At 39.5% G+C, this 18,565-nt stretch overlaps 1 protein-coding gene across 5 annotated transcripts in view; it reads right to left on the bottom strand.

Moving 5' to 3' along the window:
• TNRC6B (trinucleotide repeat containing adaptor 6B) overlaps positions 1 to 18,565 on the bottom strand; it is a 261,892-nt gene that overhangs the window by 224,508 nt on the left and 18,819 nt on the right. The window lies entirely within an intron of this gene.

Below are 18,565 nucleotides of genomic sequence, written 5' to 3'. Positions count from 1 at the left end.
CTGGCTGGCTTCTTCTCAATCTCCAGTCTCAGTTTAAATATAAACTCCCCAGACTGCTTTACTCTTTATAGCTGCTGCTGCTGCTGCTGCTAAGTCGCGTCAGTCGTGTCCGACTCTGTGTGACCCCATAGATGGCAGCCTACCAGGCTCCTCAGTCCCCGGGATTCTCCAGGCAAGAACACTGGAGTGGGTTGCCATTTCCTTCTCCAATGCATGAAAGTGAAAAGTGAAAATGAAGTTACTCAGTCATGTCCGACACTCCGCAACCCCATGGACTGTAGCCTACCAGGCTCCTCCGCCCATGCGATTTTCCAGGCGAGAGTACTGGAGTGGGTTCATAACATTAATTAGTTACATATTCATATATTGACTTAAAACTTATTTTGAAAATTCACAAACATAAAGGTGGAGCAAACAGTATAATGAGCTTACAGATTCTAAAAGTTTTACTTCAAACTACCTCCCTTACTAAACTGTAAGCTCCAATGGAGAGAGGCGATCTTGTTCTCTTTTTCACCCAGGATATTGCACAGTGCCTAGATTATGATAAATACCCAACAAGTTTCTTGTTTTGAGTGAGAAGGAAAGTTAAAGATGACTCTAAAGACAATGACAGCACCACTAAGAAGAGTGAAACAAGGAGGGGAGAGTTTTGAGCTGGTAATTATTTATCAGTCGACTCCCTGCCAGGTTCTGGGCTAAGTATTGGGTTTCAGAGATAAATAAGAGAAAGTCTTATACAAAGTCTAGTGGAGACAGATACAATAAGTAGCATTTATTCAGGGCTCCCTATGTTCTGAATATGGGGTCAGCGTTTCAGAGGTATTCTCTCATTTAGTCCTATAACTATCCTATAAGGTAGAAACTTTTATCTCCAAATTACACCTAAGGAAACTGAGGCTTATAAAGGTCAAATAATTGATGGCAGGTTTCAAAGCTGGAAAGTAGTAAAGTCAGGTGAAACAGTAGGTAAGAAAAAGCATGCAAGCACTGAAAGGGCCACTGAATCCCCAGGACACTTCAAAGGATCCTTCTGCTCTATTTGTTTAAACTGAGTGTAATGAATTACAAGAGATGAATCTTGTAGGATCTTGAAAGACAAATTAACCACTTTAGAAGAAGAGGGCAGACAGATGGAATGACTTGCACAGAGGCATGGACATTTTATAACGCAATCAACACTTGGGGAAGTACATGGCCGGAGATGGAGTATGTTACAGGTAACAGATGAAGGTGAGGCTGGCAGCTGGAGTACAGACGTGATCTTTAATGCCACTGTCTGTTATTATAAGATTAAATAATTGCCTTACAAAAATGCTTCAAAGCCACAGTTACTAAAACAGCACTGTCCACCCACAGGAATATATTCCCAAATAGAACCAAAACACAGACCTATGTATATGTATTGACATCCTGGAATCTGGCGTATAATAAAGATGGTACTGCAGATCAGTGGAGAAAGGATAGATTATTTAATAAATGCCACGGGGACAACTGGTTATCCATTTGGAAAAAAAAATCAGGTAAACACCCTCCTTCATATGTAAGAAAATAAAATTCATTTAGATTTGTGATTAAATGTAAATAATAAAAAACATAAAATTCTTTTTAAAACAAAATAATTTTTTTGGACTAAAAACAAATTCTAGAGACATTTCTCAGTTAAAACAAGAAATCTCAAAGGAATTTTGTTCTGGTGGCAGACTAATGCGGTTTGCTTACCCCAGTGAAGGTTATCAAGTTCTCTCTATTGGAAAAGACCAGAAGCACTGGTCCAAAGCAGTCAGAAACACCTGAGGAACTGTGTTAAAACTCTCTAGGAATATACTAGAGCTTCTAGGCTTAGGGACAGCCTTAAAAGAGAGATCTTCCTTTGACAACAGTTTTCATTTAAAAGAAATATACTATTTTAAAAGAGCAATTAATCACTGATTAATCATAAATAATTTCATTAAGAGACTGATGAAGTCATAATAAGAAGTCTTCAAGTGGTAAAGGAGTGTGGACACTTCATGAGAGAAATTTCCACTTGCTACGTCTGACCCTTGAACAAAGTGGGAGCTAGTCTGCATATAATTTATAGTAGACCCTCCGCATCCGTGGATTCATCCAACTGTGGATCATGTAGTACTGCAATATTTATTATTGAAAAAATCCACATATAAATGGATCATGCAGTTAGAAGGTCAACTGTATATCTAAACTTACCTTTAGCCTGACAAAGCGTCTGTCTTTCTTTTTTAAGCATGGGGCGCTTGATCTTTTTAATCTTAGGCTATGCTGAGCCTCTGAGGCTGCAAGGGCTTCTCTCTGGTTGCAGCCAGCGGGGGCTGCCTTTGTTGACGTGAGAAGGCGTCTCGCTGCAGTGGCTTCTCTTGTGGAGCACGGGCTCTAACGCACGCGGGCTTCAGGAACTGCAGCACAGGGGCTCAGTAGTCGAGGCTTCTGGCCTCTAGAGCACAAGCTCAACAGGCTTAGCTGCTCCTCGGCATATGGGATCTTCCCCAGCCAGGGATCAAACCTGGGTCTCCTGCCCCGGCAGGCAGACGCTTTTACCACTGAGCCATCAGGAAAGCCCTACAAACTGTCTTTGTCAAGCATTAAAAGAAAACCCACATATACCCTGTGACTCAGTAATTCTTCTTAGAAATTTAGCTATTTACGGATGTGGGCTAAGATAGACGTACAACCATATTTACAATGGTGTCGACAATAATAATAAATTGAAAATAAGCTAGACTCAGTCTGGGAAATTTTCATATAAGCATATCCTAGAATACAACACAGCCATTAAAAATGAAGTCTCCTTATTGACATGGAAAGATGTTCAAAATGTACACTGAGTGGACAGAGCAGGTCTCAATGCAGTACAAATTGTGCTGCTTATTTCTGTGGGAAAAAAAAAAATATGAAATTCATCACCAAAATGTAAAGAGTGGTTACCTCAGTGTAGTGGGATGAGAGTGATTATTCAGTTCAGTTCAGTTCAGTCGCTCAGTCATGTCCGTGATTATAGGCAATGTGTATTTTCTAGCTCTGTCTACAGTAAATATTTATTTAATAAAAATGTTCCTTTTCGTTTTTTAGTTGTCTCTGTTCAATTCCCATCATACAAAGTAAAAGCAATGAAGATCTCCTGTAGCCTGGCAAATGCCAAATACTGAATCACAGTATTTTCAAAAATGAAAATTTCTAACAGCTCTTCTAGGAAAAGACACACAGGGTAAAGGGCAGCAGACTGTTAGTTTCTTAGACTGGAATAGAAAGTCTCTAGGATTAAAAAAAAAAAGAGTAGCCTCACTTCCTGTTAGAAAAGAATTTATTCCCTTGATCTAACCTCCTGACTAGGTTCAACAAGGTCAGCAGTTGAAATTGTTTAGTATTTCACTTAACTCTCAAAAAATGTATATATTCAGCAAAATGTCAGTAGTAGGCAAAGGAGGAAGAGCCCTTAATTTGGAAGGGGAAGACATAGGTTCTAGAAATAACCAGATAGTAGCTGTGTGATGGCTCAGCGGTAAAGGTGATCAAGAACCACCTGTCAATGAAGGAGACACGGCTGCCATCCTTGGGTTGAGAAGATCCCCTCAAGAAGGAAATGGTGACCTGCTTCAGTATGCCCGCCTGAGAAATCCCAAAATCCCATGGGCAGGGGAGCCTGGTCTGTTATAATCCACGAGGTCACAGAAGAATTAGACACAACTTAGCAACTGAACAACAACAACAACAAGCTGTGTGATGCCAAGCTATTCACTTAGTTATTTAACTTCTCTGAAATGCAACCTGATCACCTGGAGACTGACCATGATTATAAATACTCCTAGAATCCTCTCCCACAGGGAGCCTGCAGTGGGAACTGAATGAGATAATCTTCCTGTGTAAACCACCCAATGCACACTTATGGAATGATGAATGAAGACACCGTATACAGTAAGTGTGCCACACATCTATCAATCTATACGAACGCGGCAAAATATACCACCAATCTGTTACAATAGCCCGAGAACCACACAATACAGAATCACATATGAAAACCTTGAGTCCACAACCCTCCACGCTCCTAAACACACATCAAGGATGCAATGGAGCCCTCCGGGGAAGACTGCGCCACTCCTTCGGTTTCTTCTACCTCTCCTTTCTACTCGCCCTTGGCATTCAGGACCTGGTAAAGAGGGAAAGGCTGCTTCTCTCAGCATGACTCAAGTCAATGGAAGGGTCTCGTCTTTCCAAGCACCTCAAGCAAAAGCCACATTTGAAGATAAAGGTATTCACCTCTCTTCTTGACATGTGGTAGTAGAATTTCACCACCATCAATTCAAAATTTCACTCCCTCAAATAAGTTTTTCTTTAGTAAGCATCCTTTAACATCCCAAGTGGCTATGCTCCTGAGGTTCTCTCCACCTCCATAATATTCTGTTTGGCACCCTTCATGTAGTACTTAGCACAGCCACCCTTTGTTATAAGCATCCGTATACCTCTGACCTCATTATCTCACAAGTGCCAGGGGACTACCTTTAAGTGCTTGAGGGGCTTAGTACATTACATATTCATATATCATAAATATTCAGCAAAAACTTAGTGCAGGAATGGGTGATGACAAGGTAATGCAATGCCACCCTAACAGGTTCAAACTACAGTCAAAATAATTGGAATAGCAAAAACTAAGAGAATAAACAATTATAACTCAATCTGTTCATCCAGTAAACATTTAATAAGCATCTACTTGTGCTTGATATAGCCCAAAGTATGCCATGATGAACAAGACCCAGTCTCTAGTCTCAAGGAGTTATCTTACTGACATTTAATTGTACTGTTTTTACTATCTATTTTGATACAATTTTAGACTTGCAGAAGAGTTGCAAAGATAGTACACAGTTTTCGTATCACCTTCACACAGCTTTCCCTGACATTGACACTTCATATAATCATGGTACAATCAGTGAAACTAGGAAATTCACACTGCTAATATTAACTACAGATTTCAACCTGATTTCCCCAGTTTTTGCAACAATGTCCTTTTTTAGTCCCTTGTTATACCTAGTTGTCTTGTCACCTTCTCTAAATTATATTTTTAATAGTCTTTTTCTTGGTTATATTAACAGTAACACATATTTTCTGAAAAGTAAAAGAACAAGAAATAAAAACAAAGAATTAAATAGCTAATAATTCCCTTATGAAATGATAAACACTCCTAACATCTATAATTTACTGGTCTTTTTTCCACTTGTATATACACATAATTTTATATTTCTTTCACCCAGGAATCTATATAGCCTTTTGCATCTTCTTTTCTCTTACCATTTTATCAGGAACATTTTCTCATGTATTTAAAAATATTATTTTCAATGACAATATAGATTCCATTGATAATGAATCATAATTAATCATTTCCTTGTTGTTGTTGTTGGATAGGTACATTATTTCCCATTTTTTACTACTATAAATAAAGTACAGTGAATATCCCTGAAATATGAAAAACACAGTAATATATACTGTGATGGATAAGCACAGGGTATTAGTGATGTAGCCTGGAGAAACATCTAACCTAGCTTTGAGGAAAAGAAACTACTTGTTGGAGATTTTTCTGAGAGATGGGTCCTGAAGAGTGTTTTCCTTCACTTATTAGAATCCAAACAAATAACATTTACTGAGTGCCTGTTACACCCAGTTCCTACACTGGGATCCAGAGATACAAAAGGGCCTAAGGCTTTGCTGGGGAAGCTGACTGTCTAGTCAGAAAGGCAGACACTTAAATAGAAAAAGCACAATGGAATGAAGTAAAAGCTATTATCATAGTGCTGTATACAAACAAAATGCTCTGAGGGTAGAGAGAATGCATTTTAAGAATCCATTGTAAAAGTAGACACAAAGAGTTCTTTAGGGTTGATAATAACATACATGAAATGTTTTAGTGAACTATGACCTTAAATGTATATCAACCATATGAAGGAGTTCCTTAAAACAGCTAAATTATTAATAGGTACGCAACGTATTCAAATGGAGACAAGCACTTGTTGGAAAGTACTTGTTTTATCATGTTCTGTACTAGCGAAACTACAGCTATTTCTGAGAACTCTATTTTTTAAATTAATTTTATCAAGATATGTCCACAATGAAAAGTACCCTCTTATATATAGTTCTATGAAATCTGACAAGTTTATATACCCATGTTACTCCCACCACCAAGACATAGAAAAGTTCCATCATCCCCAAAATTTCCTTGTGCTTCATCCCAGTCAACCCCCCTCACCCGACATCTACCCTAAAGGAGCCACTTATTTCCTTTCTGGTGCTATAGATCTGTCTTTTTTAGAGTTTCATATACATGGAATCACATTTTATGCACTTGTTTCATCTCTACATGTTTCTGAGACTCTGCCATGTTGTTGTACACATCAGTAGTCCATTCCTTTCTACTGTGCAAATGTCATATTTATAAGCCCATGGACAGACTGAAAACAATCTGATTATTCCTGAAAGGAAGGGCACACGAAGGACTTTCTTATGGCGAACAGGCTTGTTCTGGGTTTTTCCAGAAAGCAAGACCCAAACTTACAGGGGTTCACAGAGGCCATAAGGTACTGAAATGAAAGCAGCATGACTGACAAGGATGTTGCTGAAGGGATCTTAACTCTAGCGGGAGCCTGGACTTGACACTGTCAGTGTTTCTTCCAGCCCTGAAGGGCCGTGATTCTGTAATTCTCATCAATGAGAAAAATGTTGTGTCATCATTAACGACTAGTAGTGTGGTCTACATTTTTTTAGATATATTTGCTACCCTGTCAGTTCTAGAGGCAGTAGGGCACATGGCTTCAAATGTTATAGGATGGGTTGTAGTTCAGTCACTCAGTCGTGTCTGACTCTGCAACCCCATGGACTGTGGCCCACCAGGCTCCACTGTCCATGGAAGGCACGAATACTGGAGTGGGCGGTCATTCCCTTTTCCAGCGAATCTTTCCGACCCAGGGATCGAATCCAGGTCTCCTGCATTGCAGGAGAATTCTTTACTGTCTGAGCCACCAGGGAAGCCCTACGAAGGGGGAGGGAGTGCTTAAATTCAGACAGATTTAAGTCTAACTTAAGTCTCTATTCTGCTACTTACTATGCACCCAGAACTTACCCTCTCTATGCCATAGTTTCTTCATTTGAAAATTGAAACAATGATGAATGTGCTTGCTCCAAACCAGAAACTGGATAAATCTTTATTTTATTCCCTAGGGAATAGGAGAGCGAATACATGAAATGTGACAGACAAGGGGGACTGGGAAAGTCCAAGGTATGAAGGGAGTGTTGAGAGTTGGGAAGATAAATTATGACCCATAGGTCAAATCCTGCCATGGCCTGGTTTTGCGTGGCTCACTAGCTTTATTTTTTTCCCCCAACCTTTTCCATTTTAAAAAAGTTATAGACAACAACAAAGAAGAATATGCTGCACAGACCTTATGTGACCCTGAAAGCCTGTACTATTGACTATCTGAACTTTACAGAACTACTTGGTCAAGCCCCAGGTTTAGAGCAGACAGGGTTCAATGTGGCTGCTGGTAAATTATATGGCTTTACACAGACAAACATAAAGACTGTCCATCTGGTTAAATGAGTGCTGCTGCTAAGTCGCTTCAGTCGTGTCCGACTCTGTGGGACCCCATAGACGGCAGCCCACCAGGCTCCCCCGTCCCTGGGATTCTCCAGGCAAGAACACTGTGCAGTAGGAAGAATTTCCTTAAATATGTCTGGGCCTTGAGTTCCTTATCTGTAAAGTGAAGATAAAAACGGTATCTCTTAACTTCTGCTTCAGGCCATGATTAAGCAATTAGTACCAGACTTGCCCTCCCATTAAAAACAACTTGAAAATTGGACAAAATATATGAAACAAGAGGATGAGATGGTTAGATTACATTATGACTCAGTGGACATGAATCTGAGCAAACTCCGGGAGGCAGTGAATGAGGGAGACAGGCATGCTGCAGTCCACGGGGTCACAAAGAACTGGACACAAGTTAACAACTGAGCAACAACCATGTATGAAACCGCTGTTTCTATCTTGAACAACAGTCAGCCCTGTGACATCTGATGGAAGGGAGCCAAGGAAGTGAGTCCTGTGAAGGCTCTGGCTTTCCACGTGGAGGCCCCTTCTGACTGAGGCAACAACAGAAAGAACAGAAGCAGAATACAGTGGGCGAAAGGACTGGGTCTCCTTGAGTCTTTGGCCGAAGGCCAACCTGTAAGGTTTGCGCAAAGACAAACTACTGGAGAAAATCCAACATTACACAGCTTAAAACTGAATTCCTAGAACTGATACCCAAGTGGGAGACATTTGAGTTTCAATCAGCCAGAGTGGAGAAACTTCAAAGACTGCTCCAAACATGCAGCAGAGGCCTTTAGGGGCTAAATTTGAAACCTAGAATAATGGCAACTCTAGATCCACCCTAAGAGTTTAAAACCTAAGCCAGGAAAAATCAATCTGATCCACAAGTGATTTAACTGCTTGCCAAAATAAAACTCAGCCCTCTTTAAAGTGAGACAACAAAATCAAGATACCAAGTGATGTAACATTCACAATATACAACATTGGAAGAAATTACTATAAATGCAAAGATACAGACCTTAGCTAAGAGAAAAAATATCAGTCAACAGAAACAAATTCAGAAATGACCAATATGAAAGAATTAGCAGGCAAGGATTTTAAAACAGTTGTAACACTGTACAGGAGTCAGTGACCAAAACCATCCCAAAGAAAAAGAAATGCAAGAAGGCAGAGTGGTTGTCTGAGGAAGACTTACAAATAGCCTAGAAAAGAGAAGCGAAAGGCAAAGGAGAAAGAAAAAGATATACCCAACTGAATGCACAGTTTCAGAGAACAGCAAGAGAGATTTTATAAAAAAAGCCTTAAGTGAACAATGCAAAGAAATAGAGGAAAACAACAGAATGGGAAAGACTAGAGATCTCTTCAAGAAAATTAGATACAAAGGGAACATTTCATGCAAAGATGGGCTCAATAAAGGACAAAAACGGCAAGGATCTAACAGAGGCAGAAGAGACTAAGAAAAGGTGGCAAGAATACACAGAAGAACTACATAGAAAAGGTCTTAATGACCTGGATAACCACGAAGGTGTGGTCACTCACCTAGAGCCAGACAACCTGGAGTGTGAAGTCAAGTGGGCTTTAGGAAGCATTACAATGAACAAAGCTAGTAGAGGTGATAGAATTCCAGCTAAGTTATTTAAAATCCCAAAAGATGATGCTGTTAAAGTGCTGCATTCAGCATGTCAGCAAATTTGGAAAACTCAGCAGTGGCCGTAAGACTAGAAAAGGTCAGTTTTCATTTCAATCCCAAAGAAAGGCAATGCCCAAGAATATTCAGACTATTATACAACTGCGCTTATTTCACAAGCTAGCAAAGTAATGTTCAAAATCCAAGCTAGGCTTCAGCAGTACGTGAAGCGAGAATCTCTAGATGTTCAAGCTGGATTCAGGAAAGGCAGAGAAACCAAAGACCAAAATGCCAACATCCACTGGATCATAGAAAAAACAAGAGAATTCCAGAAAAACATCTACTTCTGCTTCACTGACTATGTGAAAGCCTTTGACTATGTGGAAACTGTGGAAGATTCTTCAGGAGATGGGAATACCAGACCACCTGACCTGCCTCCTGAGAAGCCTGTATGCAGGTCAAGAAGCAACAGTTAGAACTGGACAGTACGTCAAGACTGTATATTGTCACCCGGGCTTATTTAATTTACACACAGAGCACATCACACTAAATGCTGGATTGGATGAAACACAAGCTGGAATCAAGATTGCTGGGAGAAATATCAATAACCTCAGACATGTAGATGATACCACTTTAATGGCAGAAAGTGAACAGGAACTAAAGAGCCTCTTAATGAGGGTGAAAGAGCAGAGTGAAAAAGCTGCCTTAAAATTCAACATTCAGAAAACTAAGATCATGGCATCCAGTCCCATCCCTTCATACAAATAGATGGGGAAAAAGTAATAACAGTGACAGACTTTATTTTCTTGGGCCTCAAAATCACTGTGGATGGTGACTGCAACCAAGAAATTAAAAGTCACTTGCTCCTTGGAAGAAAAGCTATGACAAACCTAAACAGTGTATTAAAAAGCAGAGACATGGCTTTGCCTACTAAGGTCCATATAGTTGAAGCTATGGTTTTTCCAATAGTCATGTAAAATATGAGAGACGGACCATAATGAAGGCTGAGCACCGAAGAATTGATGCTTTCGAACTACAGTCCTGGAGATGATTCTTGAGAGTGCCTTTGACAGCAAGGAGATCAAACCACTCAGTCCTAAAGGAAATCAACCCTGAATATTCACTGGAAGGACTGTTGCTGAAGCTGAAGCTCCAATATTCTGGCCACCTGATGCGATGAGCAGACTCACTGGAAAAGACCCTGATGCTGGAAGAGATTGAGGGCAGGAAGAGAAGGGGACGACAGAGGATGAAATGGCCGGATGGCATCACTAACTCAATGGACATGAGTTTGAGCAAACTCCGGGGGATAATGAAGGACAGGGAAGCCCGGAGTGCAGCAATTCATGGGGTTGCAAGAGTCAGACACTACTTAGCAACTGAACAACTATAACTATAAATGTGTTCAAGAACTTAAAAGTATGAACAAAATAAGAAATAAAAAATGAAAAATAATCAAACACAACTTTTAGAGTTGCAAAGAAAATTTTACTGGCTAAGCCAAGCCGCACAGCAGACACAACTGGAAAGAAGATTTATTAACTAAAAAAAGTGAGCGAAGCTTCAGTGACCTCTAGGTAAGAAAAGCATCCCAGGATGCAGTGTCATCGTCAGTGTTGACAACCATCGAGAGAAAATCTTATAAAGCAGTCAGAGAAAAACGGCAAATTACATACAGGTGAACAAAGCTGAGCATGATACCTGACTTCCTGTTAGAAATAATACAACATAGATGACAACAGAATGACACCTTTAAGTACAGAAGGATAGAAACTGCCCATCTAAAATTCGACAGTCAGTGAAAACAGTCTTCAAAAATGAAGGAGAAATAGAGATTTTTCAACAAACAAAAGAGGACAGAATTCACTGCCATCAGATCTTTTCTACAAGAAATGCTGAAGTCTTTCAAGCTAAAGAAAACTGGTAACAAACGGACAGTCAGATCCAAACAAAGGAAAGAATGACGGGCATTGGATGTGGCAAATGTGTGGGTAAATGTAAGACTTTTTCTTTTTCCCTTTTAAAAAATTTCACTAAAAGCAAAAATGGTAACAATGAACTGTGGGGTTAACAACCTATGGAGAAGTAAAAGGCATGGATGATCACAGCCTAAAGATATAAGAGGAAAATAAAAGGGAACTTCATAAAGTTCTTACACATCAATGATTAACCTAACCATTTTGAAAATGACATAAATGTAAATGGTCTAAACATTTTAATTAAAAAGCAAAAATGGGTGCTTCCCTGGTGGCCCAGCAGTTAAGAATCTGCCCGGCAATGCAGAGGACACAGGGTCGATCCCTGGCCTGGGGAGACCCCGCACGCTTGAGCCCATGCGCCACAGCTACTGAGCCTGTGCGCCCCAGAGCCTGTGTTCACTCGAGAAGCCACCACGGTGAGAGCCCGAGCAGCCAGAAGAGCAAATAAACAAATCCTTATTTTTCAAAAAAGCAAAGAGGGTAAGACTGGATTTAAAAACAAAACACAAAACCTATCTGCTATCTAAAAGAAACTCATTTTTAAAAAAGGACAAAGACAGGCTAAAAATTAAAGAACAGAGAAATATATACCGTGCAAACACTAGTCATAAGAAAGCTGGAGTGAAGATAATATCACCCACTATAGACTCCAAGACAAGGGGTATGACCAGAGATAAAAGGAGACATTTTAAAGTATAAAGGGCTCAATTCATCAAGAAGACATAATAATCCTAAATGTGTATATGCCTAATTACAGAAGCTCAAAATACATGAGGCAAAAATGAACAGAACTGAAAAGGGAAACAGACAAATCCATAATTAGGCAAATATTTCTATACTCCTCACAGAAATCAATGCAATAAATAGAAAGAAAATCAATAAGGATATATAAGACTGAACAAAACTATCAACCAAGCTGACTTAACTGACATTAATAGCACACTATACCTGAAGGAGAGGAGAACATGTTTTTCAGGCACACATAGAACACTCACTAAAACAGACTCTAACAAGTCTCAGCAGATCTCAAAGGACTGAAATCATATCTGTTCTGCGACCACTATATAACTTTTAATCAGGAATTAGTAACAAAAAAAATTCAGAAATGCGGTGAAATTAAGAAACAAATTTATATGTAACACATGGGTCAAATAAGTATCACAGAGCAAATGGGAAAATATTTTTTAAATGATACATAAAAATGTGTGCAATATAGTTATAGAATGTAGCTAAGTAGTGCTAGGAGGGAAATTTATAGTGGTAAATGCTTCCACTAGAAAACACAGAAGGTTTAAAAATCAATGACCTGTTTCTATCCCTAAGAAGCTAGAAGAGCCAATTAAATCCAAAAGTAGTAATATGAACTAATAAAGTAGTCATGTATGGATGTGAGAGTTGAACTGTGAAGAAGGCTGAGTGCAAAAGAATTGATGCTTTTAAACTGTGGTGTTGGAGAAGACTCTTGAGAGTCCCTTGGACTGCAAGGAGATTCAACCAGACTATTCTGAAGGAGATCAGCCCTGGGATTTCTTTGGAAGGAATGATGCTAAAGCTGAAACTCCAGTACTTTGGCCACTTCATGAGAAGAGTTGACTCATTGGAAAAGACTCTGATGCTGGGAGGGATTGGGGGCAGGAGGAGAAGGGGACGACAGAGGATGAGATGGCTGGATGGCATCACCGACTCGATGGACCTAAGTCTGAGTGAACTCCGGGAGTTGGTGATGGACTGGGAGGCCTGGTGTGCTGCGATTCATGGGGTCGCAAAGAGTCGGACACAACTGAGCGACTGAACTGGACTGAACTGAACTGAACTGAACTGAACTGAAAGGTAACAAGAGCAACAAAGCCCCAGTAAAACAATAGAGAAAACCAATGAGATTCAAAGTTATTTCTTTGAAAAGATCAATAGAATTGTTAAACTTGTAGCTAAAGTAAAGACTAAAAGAAAGAACACTCAAATCACCAATGTCAGAAATGAAGGAAGGGGGACTTTCCTGGTAGGCCAGCAGTTAAGAATCTGGCTTGCAATGCAGGGGACGTGGATTCGATCCCTGGTCTGGGAACTAAAATCCCATGTGCCACAGAGCAACTACGCCTGCGCACCACCACTAGAGCCCACGAGCTGCAATGACTGAGGAGTCTGCACGCCACAACGACAGAGTCTTGCGAGCTGCAGTGAAAGATCCTGCATGAAGCACCTAAGACCCAATGCAGCCAAATAAACAAACATGTTTTTTTTTTTAAATGAAAGAAGGGACATCAATATAAATGCTTCAGGCTTTAAAATAGTAATTAAAAAATATATTATGGGGCTTCCCTGGTATCTGAGATACCACCTGCAGAATGCAAAAAACACAGGTTCAATCCTTGACCTAGAAGATTCCACATGCCGCTGAGCAACCGAGTCCCTGCACACAGCTACTGAGCCTGCGCTCTAGAGCCTGGGAGCTGCAGCTACTGGGCCCACATGCCACAGCTACTAAAGCCAGAGCGCCCTAGAGACATGCTCCTCAACAAGAGAAGTCACCACAATGAGGAGCCCACACCACAACTAGAGAGGAGGCCCTTCTCTGCAACGAGAGAAAAGGCCTGTGCAGCAACCAAGACCCGGCAGCACCAAAATAAATAAATAAAAGTAAAGTCATAACAAAGAATGCTGTAAACAGCTTTATGGCAACACCTAAATAATTCTGATGAAATATGCAATCCCTTGAAATATTGGGTTGGCCAAAAAGTTCATTCAGGTTTTTCCATAACACCTTACATAAATTACCAAAACTACTAATAATACAAGACAAAAACAGAAAATCCAAATAGTTTAACTGTGTGCATAAAATTTAGAATCTGCATTAGCTGCAAAGCACACTCAATATATGTTCATACCTTTTCTGAAATTCATAATAACAAATATGTCACCATGTTTAAATGTACTGGTTTCATACACTCTAAAGTTTCTCCATATTTATACCTTTTATTTGCTCTTAAATTATTAGCTTGACTGAATTCTACTACTCTTCTGCTGTTGTTTAGTCGTTAAGTCACGTCTGACTCTTTTGTCACCCCATGGTCTGTAGCCCACCAGGCTCCTCTCTGTCCACGGGATTTCCTAGGCAGGAATAGTGGAGTGGGTAGCTATCTTCTTCTCCAGAGGGTCTTAAATGAGGGATCAAACCCGGGTCTCCTGCACTGCCGGCAGATCTTCACCAACTGAGCCAGCAGGGAAGCCCATGCTACTCTTCTAAGCTCTACCTGCCTGCCTAAAATTATCAGTTCTATTGTAAAATTTGATATTCGTTTATTCTTTAATCTGCTAATTGGTTTTTTACAACTTGAGACTATTTTCTTTGCCTGACTTTATAGCAAACTTTGACTTATTATTTTACATTGTGAAAGAAAGTTAAGTCGCACAGTCATGTCCAACTCTGTGGTTCCATGGACTGCAGCCTGTCCCACTCCTCTGTCCATGGAATTCTCCAGGCAAGAGTACTGGAGTAAGTTACCATTTCCTTCTCCAGGGGATCTTCCCAACTTGGGGATCGAACCCAGGTCTCCCGCATTGCGTGCGGATTCTTTACCAGCTGAGCCACAAGGGAATTTTACATTAGTGCCACTTAATAGTGTTATTTCTACTTCATTTTATAGTCATCTCCCTTTATCAATCAGTATTTTTTCCTTTGATTAATGACTAGAGACTACTGTAAATTCACAGACCCCAGTTCCCATTCCCTGCAAAATCACACTAGAAGGAAGAGGTCTCTTACACGCTTACCAGCCAAAGCGTTGCCATGAAGTACTTAGAAACCGCTAGTCATGCTCCCACAATTTACAGTCACGTCACAGAAGTTCCTATTCAGTGCAGAGTGTTAAATCCTAGCAAAGCTTAACCAAAAGAAGACAAGGGTTGAGAGAGTCCTTGACCTTAACAGAAAAAGCAGTCTATATGCACTCAACAAAAATAAGGAGTCGGAGGCTCCAAGCTGGCAAACAAGTAACCTAGGACACGAACGACTATTTTTTTCTCCTGTCCTGGCATATATATATGGTGTCAGGCACAAAAATTGGGGAAAACAACAACAACAGCAAAAAACAGACCCTGTGTGTACATGAGTATGGGGCAGCAAGGGTGGGATGGCTAGGACGAAGGAAGTGCCACTTAGGGATCTGGACCAAGCAATATCAAACTGAGTGACTTTAAGTTGAATTTCAGCCAATACTTTTCAGGTATGCCCTCATTTACAAGGGTATATGCCTAACAGCCTCATTATGACTTAGGAAAAGTAGTTCTCAATTTTTTTTTTTTCTAATGTCTCTGGACAGTCCCCTGGAATGTCCCAGCAATTTCTATCTCGGTGCTATGAAGCCAGTTCTTGACATGATTAGTACTTCATAAATGTGTGTTGAACCAAACAACACAACAATCTGGATTCCATATAAGACAAAAATCGACACTTTCCCCAGAAGGACATTCATGCTCAGATGTACTGTGTTCTTATATTTATCATGGATTAAGAACAAAGCTCCATCTAGTCAAGGCAATGGTTTTTCCAGTGGTCATGTATGGATGTGAGAGTTGGACTGTGAAGAAAGCTGAGTGCTGAAGAATTGGTGCTTTTGAACTGTGGTGTTGGAGAAGGCTCTTGAGAGTCCCTTGGACTGCAAGGAGATCCAACCAGTCCATCCTAAAGGAGATCAGTCCTGGGTGTTCTTTGGAAGGAATGATGTTGAAGCTGAAACTCCAATACTTTGGCCACCTGATGCAAAGAGCTGACTTATTGGAAAAGACCCTGATGCTGGGAAAGATTGAAGGCGGGAGGAGAAGGGGACGACAGAGGATGAGATGGCTGGATGGCATCACCAACTCGATGGACATGGGTTTGGGTAAACGCTGGGAGTTGGTGGACAGGGAGGCCTGGTGTGCTGTGGTTCAATTTCAATAATGTGCTCAGTAATAACTTCTGGGACCATCTGCATCCCACTGCTTAGATGCTTACCTTGAGAACCACTGACTTGGCCGATGAGCCAACATCCTCCTTCTTAAAAGTAAGGGCTCCTTAAAAGTACGTGTGCACTGTCAAATACTATGTATGCTTTTTGACTTATAAAAAAATACATTTGCTAAGTAAATCAGTAAGTAATTGAATTTTCACTCCTATGTGTGGCTAATAGACATCCGCAATTTGGAACAATTAACATTCAAAACACGTCTAACATTTCAAAACTATGCAGTCTGAACCAACAGCTCTAGAAACAAAATTTATACAGGTCAGCCAGAACAGAAAAGGTCATCTCCATAGTTTAACATAAAAAAAGAACACAAAACTAGTCCAAATTGGGTTATAGTATCTACTATTAAAATTCTAATAATTAATTAGAATTTCCCAAACTGCTTCCTGGAAAGTCAGAACTAAAAAAAAAAAAAAAGGTTAAAAAGGATCCAAACCCCTATAGCAGCTACAAAAGAAGTATTTAAAAGCTGGTTGGGTGAAGGGCACCACAGGGCAGGAGAAAACGTCTGCTTTTTCCTTATACTTCTGTACCATATGAATTTTCGTTTTACGATAAGCATGTATTTTTTTGGAAAGATTTATTGTTTAGGCTACCATTAGCTGATAATAAGAAAGGCCAGTCCTCAGAGAACAAGCTGCTCCTTCTGAAATCCGACTGTACGTGAGACAGGATAGGTATCACATGAAGCACTGCACATTTTAACTGTCTTTTCCTTACTGTTTATTACCACGAAGCACTCAAAAGGAGACTGGAGATGAGAACTGTGAGATTCTCAACATAAAGCCAATACCATGTAGGTAGTGTCACATGGCCGTGACAGCTGCCTAAGGTGTCGAGCTTTGTGAAGAGGTGTCCTAATTTCTATTAACTGGCCTGGAGAGAACAGATTTAATCTCATATCCTGTAGAAGAAAAAAAGGAAAGCAGGTTTCTTTTTCTGAAGGTAGCAAAAGTAACCAAATATTAGAGCTAAGAAAGAAAATACAGTTCCATAATCCCTTAGCCACAATTCCAAAATCCACAAAAATTTCTGAGAATCAAAGATTTTCTATCACTCCTTGGTAGTAAAACTTGATCTGAACTTAATTGGAAGCAAAATCTGACCCGAACTGACATAAAACTATTTAGAGTCTATCCACTAAAATAAGAATAGTCATGGCTTTGGCTGCCGAAATATTAATGTATTTGACTATAGAGTGCTACCCTTGACTCTGCAGGGGCATTACATACAGACTGTAAATGCACCTCATAAACTTTCCAAATTTTTTAAAAAAATTCTGAATTCTAAAATACAGCTGGCCCTTAGAACTTCCAGTAAGTGACTATGAACGTAAAAATGGGTTTTTATTAAAACAGTCCTGTCAATCTCTATCAAAATATGTATCTTTCTAAAAATATTTCTATAAATTTGAATGAATTAATTTTAATTAAAACTTATCACTATCAAAGTATACTACTTTGAATATCTATAATTCTATAAATGTATTATTAGAATATTTTATACCACTTCAATATTATTTTAAGTCAACTTCTCTCTGAAGGCAACGCTAAAATCAGTCTTTGACAGGAGGGTGGTGGCAGGCAATGACAAGAGTGAACATTGACATCTTTAGGAATCAGTGAGCTAAAATGGACTGGAATGGGTGAATTTAACTCAGATGACTACTAAATTTACTACAGCGGGCAAGAATCCCTTAGACGTATCAGAATGGGGTAAAGACAGTAAAACTAAAAATAAGCAGATCTCTGTCAATTTGCTTTTTTTCTTTTTATGTTTAAAAAACCCCCAAAACAAAGGGCATAGGATTTTTTTTTAATGTACCAAAGAGGAACACAGATATTAAAAGTTAACAAGTACCAATTTAAATCATTAGAAGAATCAAAATCAAAAAGAAGTCACACAATCCAAGTAGTTATCAATGAACAGAACACAAAAGTCAAGAAATCGAACATATACAAGTAAGGAAAATTAAATATTTTAGTCCAGTTATATATCAATTCTATTATAATATATGACTAAATGACAAATGATAACAAAGCTTGCAAAACTCAAAAGTCTCTATTACAGAGAGAAAACAATAAGGCCAGATTAAAACAAGAATTAAAACATAAGACTATTAAGAACCTATAGTTAATTACAACGCAGAGTAACTTAGAAGATTTCATGTGAAAACAGAGATAGAATGAACATTTTAATAAACGTAAGTACAATATTATATTTTAAACCCTGGTATCTACATGAAATAAAACTGGTTTATTTTTTAAGCATACACCAATCCTTCCTTCCTCCCCAACTCTCTCTCATATCCAGAACTAGCAAATGCTAGGAACAATGAAGGCAAGCAGGAACCTCATTTCACAACTGG

The sequence above is a fragment of the Ovis aries genome, chromosome 3 (assembly GCF_016772045.2).
Source record: "Ovis aries strain OAR_USU_Benz2616 breed Rambouillet chromosome 3, ARS-UI_Ramb_v3.0, whole genome shotgun sequence".
NCBI lineage: Eukaryota > Metazoa > Chordata > Mammalia > Artiodactyla > Bovidae > Ovis > Ovis aries.
Note: the sequence above shows the minus strand (reverse complement) of the source record. Positions and strands in the feature narration are given on the sequence as shown.